The following is an 11420-nucleotide window of genomic DNA, read 5'->3' on the forward strand; positions in this document are numbered from 1 at the left end:
TTAAACTTGCTTAAACTGGAGCTTAAACTCCACATGTGATATTCAAGCTTCCTTTATTGATTTTGTTGCTTCCTTGCCTAACCTCTTCTTCCCTGAAATCATCCAAACAACTGCATCAAAGTCTTGCAAAATTTCATGAGAACTCTTCCATTCATAGCATTCAAGTAATATAACTAAAAACTCATGAAATTTGCATCAAAATCATACTGTTTGGATGGTTCATTTCTTTGTTATTCATTTAACCATTCTTGGTTACTTTAAGCTCAAGAAAATGCATAAAACAACTAAAACTAACAGAAAAATGCTAGTGAAACTAGCCTAAGATGCCTTGGCATCAGCGGCAGAAGGGCGCGTACGCGCCGTGTGTGCTTACGCGTGGATGTGAAGATGGCGACCGACGCGGATGCGTCATGCATGCTGGCGCGTGGATCGCGGACACAGAGTAGGCACAACTTGGGCACAACTCTCTGGTTTTTGTACCAGGAGTGCGATATGCACCAACGGCGCACGCGCGTATGGCGCGCTTGCGCGCGGATGCTCCTTTTTATTTTTTGAAAACAGGACACTCTCCTAATCTACATGCATTTTAAAAGAATCAAAAATTAAATTTAACAACAAATCTTTTTGGTTTTTGAAAAATTTTCAAACATACTAAAAACAAAACTTATACTACAAGCAAAATACAATTCAATAACAACTATTCTAATCAAAGCATGAATGCAATAAACAACCTATCAATAAAAGCAAAATGCATAAGAGTATAGAAAATAACAAAAACTACCTACAATGGCAACTCAAATTACTTATTAACCAAATCTAAAAGAGAGTGGAAAGAGTTTACCATGGTGGGGTGGCTCCCACCTAGCACTTTTAGTTTAAGTCCTTAAGTTGGACATTTGGTGGAGTCCTTGCTATGGTGGTTTATGCTTGAATTCGTCCTAGAATCTCCACCAATGTTTGCATCTCCAATGTCCACCGAGATCCCAAATTAGGCGCACAAGGCCTTCAAGTAAGCTCAAGTAAATGACAAGGCCCCAAGAGTGTTGATTGTTGAAATGAATTTCGGGGTCCCAAACTTGTTCTTGCACCCATCTTCTCGTTAACTACCGTAGTTAAATTTGGGTGACAAGAGTTGTGAATTCTCAATTGAGCATCCAAATATTCTCCTAGACCCATGCAATTTAGTTCCACACCAAACCTTGCAATCAAACTTTGAGCATGCAACCATAATGAACCTAGAATGATGTTTCCAACCACTACATGACTCTTTCTTACTCCTCAATCCACAAAGAGCTCTAAGTTGACCATCATTTTCAAGCAAACCATATTCAAGTGGGATAATAAAGCTTAGGGATAAGAGTTTTACCCACTTGAATGTTGTATTGGATGGTGACTTAGGAAGGGATATCTCCAATGGTCTTGCAAGTTCCATTCCCTTGTGCTCTTCTTTGATTATCTCCACCTCTTCACAAGCTTCTTCAATTTCAACCTCTTTCTCTTGGTAGCTTCCTTCCAATTCAATCTCTTCTTCATTGCTTACCAAGGGCATGGGAGGTTGTGCATCTTCTTCTTTGATCTTAATTTCAAGCTCAAGAGGAGAGGATTCAATTATAGATAAGAATTTCTTAATGATTGAATCCATCTCTTGATCAACCTCTTCCAATCTTTCATCACTCATACTATGCCTTGGAGGTTGCGCATTATCCTCCTCAACATCAAATTCAAGCCCATTGGAAGAAGGCTCAACAACTTCCATAAAATCTTCAACAACATCACTTGGTGTGGAAGTGTTCTCAAGCTTGAAATTCACCTCTTATTCAACTTCGCCTAGGTCTTCAACAACTTCTCTTCATTAACAATCTTTTCCTCCTCCACTTGTTGCAAGACATATCCCATCTCCTTGTCCTCATATTAAAATTCTAAAATCTCCTTCATGCTCCTTTCTTCGGTTGATTTCTCACACTCATCCGTGGAGATGCTTTGCTTGTTGCATGAGTCTTGTGAGTCCAAGATAGCGGTAATGTTAGCAAATTGAGCAATGATTTTTTCAAATATGGGAGGTGATTCATCTTGTGGTTGAGAGTTCTCATACATTGGAGGTGGTTCATCTTGGTAATAGTATGGAGGTGGTGGTTCTTGAGGGTATTGGGGGTTGAATTGGGGTGGTTCTTCATATAGTTCATATGGTTCACAAGGTGGTTAGTATGGTGGATATGGATTAGGGTCATAATGAGGTGTTTGGTAGTATGGGGCTTGTGAGTAAGGTGGTTCAAAATCATGTTGAGGGGGTGGTTCATAGGCATGTGGTGGTGGTTGTTGACAATCACAATAAAGGTCACCACATCCATTAGATTGATATGCATTAGGATTAGGAGTATACTCATAAGAACCCGAAGGTTGTTGTTGCCAAGAAGGTTGATCAATCCCTTGAGGCTCCTCCCATCTTTGATTCCCAAATCCTTGATGCATGTTGTCATTGTAGCTCCCATTTTCTACAACATAATTTGAGCCAAACTCATAGCCAAATTGGTGAGAATTCATAATAGCAAGAGAAAATAAAAACAAAACTAGCAAGAACTAATAAAAACTAACTCCTAAAACAAGCAAAAATTAGCAAAGAAGCATATTAACATATATACAATAGCCAATAACATAAAACCATTGCAACTCCCCGGCAACGGCGCCATTTTGATGATCGGTTTCTTGACGATTTAGAATTCATCTAATGGAGTCTCATTGTAAAGTATAGTTTCCAAACCAATCAATAATCTTTTCATGCAAAAATTTTGGTTGTCACAAAGAACAAACCCGAAATAAGAATTAACCGGAGTATTTGGACTCCGGGTCGTCTCACAAGGAGTTGCAATGAAGTGTATGATTATTGGTTATGAGGTATTTTAGGGTTTTTGAGATTTTAGACAAGAAATGTAAATGGAAAAGAAAATAAACTAGCAACTAACAAAACTCTTGGCAAGATATGAAAATTAGAAGTCCTATCCTAGTTATCCTCCTTAATTATGACCACAAATTATTTATTGCCACCACCTTGTTAACCTTTAACCAAGGAGGAAAGTCAAGTGGATGAATTAACTTGATTCCACAAGTCCTAGCCAACACCCAAGGGGAAGACTTGCGTTAGTGGTATCCAAATCAATTAGCAACTTCCAATTGTCGATCAATCAAAGGAATTAGATAACTCAATCGTCACTAATTACTCCACCTAGGCCAAGAGGATCAAAATCTATACTAAAATCCAACCAAGCATTTCATCAAACACTTGGAAGGCATAAAAGGAAAGCATCGTAAATCAACAACAAGAATTAAATCTAACAACAATCAAATGTAAAGAATTAACACAACAATTAAAGGAAACAAGATCTACATGAATTACTTCAAATTTCATTGAAGGGAAATAGAAGAAGAAAGAGTGCATCAACAACAAAATAACAATTGCAAGAATGAAATACAAAATTAGAGAGAGGAAGAGTAGATGAACAAGAAATTGTAAGGGAAAAGTAAATCAAAACATGAATTAAACCTTGGATCCAAGAAGAATTAACTAAAACTACCCTAAAATCTAGAGAGAGGAGAGAGCCTCTCTCTCTAGAATTCTAGCCTAAAATATGATGAAAACTCAACTATGACTACTTGGTTCATTCCCCCTTCATTCCTTGGGTTCAATAGCATCAGAAATGAGTTGGATTGGGCCCAAAATGAGCTAGAAATCGCTGGCCACGAGTTGCTCTTTTAGTGAACCACGTGCTCCATCAGTGCGTCCGCACATATTCCTCATGTGCGCCCCTATACGCAAAGCAACATATGGCAAAATTTATATTATTTCGAAGCCCTAGATGTTAGCTTTCCAACGCAACTGAAACCATCTCATTTGGACCTCTGTATCTTAAGTTATGGTTGATTGAGTTCGAAGAGGTCAGGCTTGACAGCTTTACGGTTCCTTCATTTCTTCATAAGTTCTCCCACTTTGCATGCTTTTCTCCTCACTTCTTCCATTCAATACTTGCCTTATGAACCTGAAATCACTCAACAAACATATCAAGGAATTGAATGGAATTAAAGTGAATTGAATTTAGCTATTTTAAGGCATAAAAAGCATGTTTTCACATTTAAGCACAAATCAAGGGAGAATTGCAAAACCATGCTATTTCATTGAATAAATGTGAGAAAAGGTGATAAAATTCTCCAAATTAAGCACAAAATAAACCACAAAATTTGGGTTTATCACTAACCACCGGAAGTCGGTGAAGTCGGTATTGACCTCCCCACACTTAAAGATTACACCGTCCTCAGTGCATGCTAAGATGTGCAAGTGGATAGGTGGCTCCAACTGATGCTTTTCTCCAAAGAATATGCAGATTAACTTGTCGGTCGCCCCATATAGAGGTTCTTCCTTTCCCTTCTTCGGTGGCCAGCCTGAAAGAAGAGGAAAAGAAGAAAAGTAACCCAAAAACAAAGATAGAAAACAAATAAAATATGGGTGTTAATGCCAAATAATAAGGGTCTCAATTACATGGTAGCTACAACATGCAAGTGAGAAAACAGTAGAAGCAAATGGCATATCAATAGTGCACAAATTGCAACAATGGAGAAGAGATAGTAGATAATGAAAGACAATATAAATTCATGTCAATGCAAAAGGAATGTAGGGATCATAAAAGATTGACATTGACAGAAAAATAATATCACCCAACATTGTAAAACAAGTCACTAAGCACCAAAATAATACCAGAAAAGATACAACAGTTGAATAAGAAAATTTAACACCAATGGAAAAATAATAAATTTAGAAAAAAAATAAAAATATACATGAAATAAAATGCAATGAATGAAAGTATGCAAATTAAGGAAAATAGAATGAAAGTGAAGAAGGATGAGAATTTAAAGGGATGAAGAAGAAGAAAGTAAGAAAGAAATAAGAAGGGAGAAGAGAAAATTAGGATTGAGGAAGAAAAGATAGGAATTCTAGCGCAGGGCTAGTTAAATTGTGCGTTGCATGCAACGCGTGCGCGTAGAGCACGCGTTCGCATGGTTTGTGCTATTTTCAAGTGACACGTATGCGTGGGTGATGCGCACGTGTAACCTGATTTGTGCTATTGGCGCGAGTGCAGCCTCGCGCATGCACAACTCTCTGTTTCATACGCACATTACCAAAATTTAGGGTGACGCGCACGCGTGAATGGGCTTATTTTGAAAAATGACGCGGACGCGTGGGGCACGCGTTCGCGTGATGAGGCTTGTGCTTCCAGCACAATTCCAGCCCATTCCATCATAACTTTCTGCTAGAAACCTATTTACGTCGATATCGCAGGGTCACGCATGCGCGTGAGTGACGCACATGCGTGGAAGGCTGATTTTGCAAGTGACGCAGACGCGTCAGGGATGCATTCACGTGGGCGTGTGCTGTGCCTATGGCACGCCTCCAGCCAAGCTCCTGCGTAACTCTCTACTTCTTTTCTTCTTGTTACGAAAGCACATATGACGTGTGCGCGTCAGCGACGCTTGCACGTCGCATGCTCTTTTCCCCTTCTTTTTTTAATGCAGAATGCAAAACGCAAAATGCAGATGACTATGCAGAAATTATGAATGAACACAAATAAAAATAAAATAAAATAAAAATAATAACAAAAAGGAAAGAATATACCATGGTGGGTTATCTCCCACCTAGCACTTTTGGTTTAAGTCCTTAAGTTGGACATTTGGTGAACTCCTTGTCATGGAGGCTTGTGCTTGAACTCATCCAGGAATCTCCACCAATGTTTGTAATTCCAATGGCCTCCAGGATCCCAAACTAGGCACAAAGAGCCTTCAAGCAAGTTAAAGCAAGTGACAAGGCCCCAAGAGTGTTGATTGCTAGACTGAATTTCGGGGTCCCAAATCTTGCTTTTGCACCCGTCTTCTTGTTGAGCATTATTGTTCCATCCGGGTGGCAAGCAATCTAAATTCTCACTGAAGCGGCCAAACAACATCCTAGACCCATTCAATTGAGCTCTACACCAACCTTTGCGTTTAAACTTTGAGCACACAACCATGTTGAACCTTGCTTGACAACTCCAACCACTAACCATCTTCCTCTTACTCTTAATGCCACAAAGAGCTCTAAGTTGACCATCCATCTCTAGTAGCCCATATTCAAGTGGGAAAGTAAAGGTTAAGGATAAGAATTTTACTCACTTGAATGTTGTATTAGACGGTAATGGCTTTGGGGGAGGTGCTTCTGATAATCTTGCAAGCTCCACTCCCTTGTGCTCTTCCTTGACAACTTTCACCTCTTTGCAAGCTTCTTCAATATGAACCTCTTCCTCTTGGGAGCTTTACTCCATTTCAATTTCTTTTTTATTTCTCACCAAGGGCATGGAAGGTTGTGCTTCTTCTTCTTTAATCTCCATCTTTTGATTAAACTCTTCCAAGTCTTCAACCATGATATGCCTTGGAGGTTGTACACCCTCCTCAACATCAATTTCAAACGTCTTTGAAGGAGGCTCTATAACTTGACTTTCCCATGGAGGTTCAGCATCTCCTAAGTCTTCAACCATTTTTTCCTCTTCAATAATTACGGCTTCCTCCAGTTGTTTTAGCATAAAATCATACTCCTCCTTGATGATTTTCTTTCTATGACAACTCCCTTCAACTACTCTTTCATCTTCAAGGGTCTCTCCTACCTCCACATTTTGGGCTTCCTCTTGCTCTTCTATGAAAAGGGCCATGTGTAACTGATCCATTGCGTCCCTAAGACGATCCCTTCTCTCTTATTCCATGTTACTAGCATAATTGGGATCGTGTTGCTCTTGGGTTGATGGATGTGGGTGTTCTTCCATAGAGGGTGGTGGTGTACTAGAGCTTGAGGGTTGAGTATTGGAGGTAGGGGGTTGGTCCATGCGGGATATAAGATTTTGGAGTGTAGAGGTTAGACTAGTGATAGAGGCAAGTGTGGTATGAAGCTCTGTTTGCTCTTGGTGAATAGTGATGAACGGATTTTTGACGGTATAGAATTTCACAGATGAATTCTCGTTGCAAGTATAGTTTCCAAACCAATCAAAAATCCTTTCATACAAAAGATTGTTTGTCACAAGTAACAAACCCCTAATTTTATAAACCGAAGTATTCAAACCTCGGGTCGTTCTCCCTAGGAATTACAATAAAGTGCCTTGTTATTGGTTAGAAATGTGCTTTGGGGTTTTGGATAAGAAGCATGAAAAGTAAATGGCAATGAAAATAAACTAACAACTATAAAAGGCTCTTGGCAAGGTATGAAAATTAGAAGTCCTATCCTAGTTATCCTTCTCAATTGTGATGAGAATTGTTCATTGCTACCACTTAGTTAACCCTTACTAAATAAAGGAAAGTCAAGTGGATGAATTGACTTGAGCCACAAATCCTAGCCAACTCCCAAGGAAAGACTAGCTTTAGTGCACTCCAAACCAATTAGCAATCTCTCCACTAATCCTAATCCTAATTCTAGAGAGAAGTGAGAGCTTCTCTCTCTAGAAACTACTTCTAAAACTAAACTATAAACTAATGGTAACTAACTTCTAAAGTATGAGAGTATGTTCATTCCCCCTTCAATCCTTGGCTTAAATAGCATCAGAAATTAGTTGGATTGGGCCCACAAGACTTCTAAAATCGCTGGCCACGTTTTGCTTTAAGTGAACCAGGTGGCAGCAACGGCGCGTGCGCGTACTATGCACGTACGCATCACATGCGCGGTTCAACCATAGCAAATCTTATATCGTTTCAAAGCCCCAGATGTTACCTTTCTAACCCAACTAGAACCGCATCATTTGGACCTCTGTAGCTCAAGTTACGGTCGTTTAAGTGCGAAGAGGTCGGCTTGACAGCTTTCTGGTTCTTTCATTTCTTCATGAGTTCTCCAACTTTTCATGCTTCTTTCTTCATTCCCTTGATCCAATCTTTGCCTCCTAAACCTTAAATCACCTACCAAACATATCAAGGCATCTAATGGAATCAAGGAGAATTAGATTTAGCTATTTTAAGTCCTAAAAAGCATGTTTTCACTCTTAAGCACAATTAAAGGAGAATATACAAAACCATGCTAATTCATTGGGTAAATATGAGAAAAGGTCTACAAAATACTCTAAATTCAATACAAGATAAACCGTCAATTTGGAGTTTATCAACCTCCCCACACTTAAACCTTAGTATGTCCTCATGCTAAACCAAGAATGAAATAAGGGATATGACACTTATTCAAAGCAAAGAAACTATATGCATGCAACTAAATGCAAAATGATTCTACCTACTTGGTTAAAAAATAAATCAATCTCCAAGACATACATGCACAAGTAGGGCTTAAGATCATATAACGATTCATGAGTCCTACCAATTGAAGTATAAACATGAAGTTTACATAGACTTGCAAGAAGAACGCTCGTGAAAGCCGGGAATCAAGGAATTGAGCATCGAACCCTCACCGGAAGTGTTTGGAGTCTAGTCGCTCGGTGTTTGGGGTTGATTCACTCAATTTTCCCCTAATCATGCTTTTCAAGATTTGTTTTTCATCTAACAATCAACAATTATTCAATGCACGCATACAATTATCATGAGGTCTTTTCTTTAGGTTGTAATGGGGCTAGGGTTAAGGTAGGATGTATATTTGGTCAAGTGAGCTTGAAGTTTGAATCTTTGATAGGCTTAGACTTCCCACCTAACCTATGACATCCTATACAATTAAGTTCTAACCTAACTACCCATTCTTCACTTTTCCACATACTCATGCATTATCTTTTCATTTCTCAACACATATGCATTGACTTTTATTTGAGCTTTACTTTGGGGCATTTTGTCCCCTTTTTTATTTCTTTCTTTTTCTTCTTTTTCTTTATTTTTCTATATTTTTTTCTTTTTTATATTGTTTTTTTTCTTTTCTTTTTCTCATTTTTTTTATATACAAGAGCATCAATGCATAAGGTTTTACATTTGATCAATACATGAGTATGTACCCAATTCCTAATATTTACACTAATAATACAAAACTACCCTTTTATTCACCCAATGTCCCAAGGTTCCCACACTTGAATGATACTCACACACACTAGCCTAAGCTAATCAAAGATCCAAATTAAGAACATTTATTGTTTTTCGCTTTAAGGCTTGTAATGTGCTAAATTAAGAACAAAGTGGGTTAAGCGTAGGCTCAAATTGGCTAACAATGGATGATAAAAGGTAAGGCTTTTTGGGTAAGTAAGCTAAATGAAATGATAGCCTCAATCATATAAATGCATGAATACACAAAATAATGGACATAAAGAATCAAACAAATCAAAGATTACAATCATAGGAAGAGAATAATGCACACAAGAAGGACGATAAGTGGTTATAAGATGTAACCACACAATTAGGCTCAAATCTCACTTGCTTGTGTTCTTAGCTCAAAATCCATGTTCCAAAGTACATTCTTTCAAGCAAGTTCAACAAAATTTTTTTTTTCAAACTGGTAGGTTGACCTAAAACGGTTTCTTGGGAAAGAAATTATCACCCTAACCAAGTAGTCCTAACAAAAAAAGAAGTGGTAAAAATATGTACAAATTCTAACTAACATGTAACCTATCATGCAATGCAATAACTAATCTAACAAAGAAAACTAAGAATTGGTGTTGGACAAGGAAATTGTTACTCACAGAGATCGGTCGACGACCTCCCCACACTTGAGGATTGCACCGTCCTCGGTGCATGCAAAGAAGAGCAGGGTGAATGTGTTGCTACAATTGATGAGTTCCTCAAAAGGTTGTGCAGATGACTTGTTTGTTGCCCCCATTTAAAAGCTTTTCCTTTCTCCCTTTGTGGTGGCCAACCTAAAAGGATAGAAAAGGAAAGGAATATTAAGCCTATGACAAAGATATCAAAGCAAATAGAACATAGGCGGGGGTTAATGCCAAGTAGGAGTATGGTTCTCTACTACATGGTAGCTACAACATGTAGAGGAGGAAACAATAAGAGAAAATGGCATATCAATGATACTTGATGCAAGAGTAAGGTCAAAGCATGAAGAGCATGATGAGCATCAAGTTTGAACAAGAGAGAGTGGGCCATGAAAGACAATATAAGGTCATATCAATGCACAAAGAACACAAGTGCATAAAAGATTGAGCATTGATTTGAAGAAAAACATCACCCAACAATATGAAACAAATCAAGAGGAACCAAAGTAATGCAAGGAATCATCAACAATTGAGTAGGAAGATGCAACACCATTATTAAAACGACTTAAAAAAAACGAAAACATGCTACAAAAACTAAATGAAAATGGGAAGAGTAGAAGTATGCGAATGTGATAAGCAAAAGAAAATGGAAGGGGGAGAAAAAAAACTCTTTTTTTTTCTTTACCGACGCGTGTGCGTCATGCACGTTTACGCGTCAATGGGCAAATTGGTTGAAGGACGCGTACGCGCCAGGTGCGCGCACGCGTGCGTCGAGTTAGGCCGGAGGCATAGTGTCGGCCCAAGTCTGGCACAACTCTCGGGTAAAAGTACCGGGGGTGCAGATTGTGCAATCGACGCGTGCGCGCACAGTGTGCGCGTGCGTGCATTGCGAATTTAAGATCATGTGCGCGTACGCGCCAGTTGTGCGCACGCGTGCACAGACTTGTGCCTTAGGCCCAATGTTCGCACAGTGCAGGCCTAACTCTCGGGTTTTTTGGCTGGGGTCGAATTTTTGCATCCACGCGTACGCGTACAGTGCGCGTCTGCATGGATGGTCGAAAAATACTCAGGTGCGTGTACGCGTTATGTGCGCGCACGCGTGGATGGTGTTCTGTTTTTTCAAAAAAAAAATTTCCGAAGTTCTTGCACCAATCCAAGCCTTTCAATCCTCCAAACAACTACCAAAGCCCTAAAACCTTATTTATCACATTATACTTCTAACTAAACTTAACAAACCAATAAAAACATGAATTAAACTAATTCTACCAATATTTACAAAGAAAGAAAATGAAAAGATGTTACCATGGTGGGGTGTCTCCCACCTAGCACTTTTGTTTATTGTCCTTAAGTTGGACTTATGGGGAGCTCCTCATCAAGGTGGCTTATGCTTGTATTCATCTTGGAACTCCCACCAATGCTTGGTTCTCCATTGTGCCCCAAGATTCTTCATGGATTGAGCCAAGTCTTGATGGAGTTCTTCACAAGCTTGGGGCTCCCAAAGTTGATCCTCTTCTTGTAATCCGGGATCCCACACTTTGTTTTCACACCCGTCTTGAGGTTGATCATCATTATTAGTCCAACCGGGTGGTGAGTAGGGTGAATTCTCTATATAGTGGCCAACAATCCTCCTAGACCCATCTATTTGAGCACTACTCCAACCTTTATATCTCATGTTTGATGCATCAACCATAATGAGCCTTGATTTGCAACGCCCACCACAAAACCTTTTTCGCTTACGCTTCATCC

Source organism: Arachis duranensis, chromosome 3, assembly GCF_000817695.3.
Source record: "Arachis duranensis cultivar V14167 chromosome 3, aradu.V14167.gnm2.J7QH, whole genome shotgun sequence".
In the NCBI taxonomy this organism is placed as follows: domain Eukaryota; kingdom Viridiplantae; phylum Streptophyta; class Magnoliopsida; order Fabales; family Fabaceae; genus Arachis; species Arachis duranensis.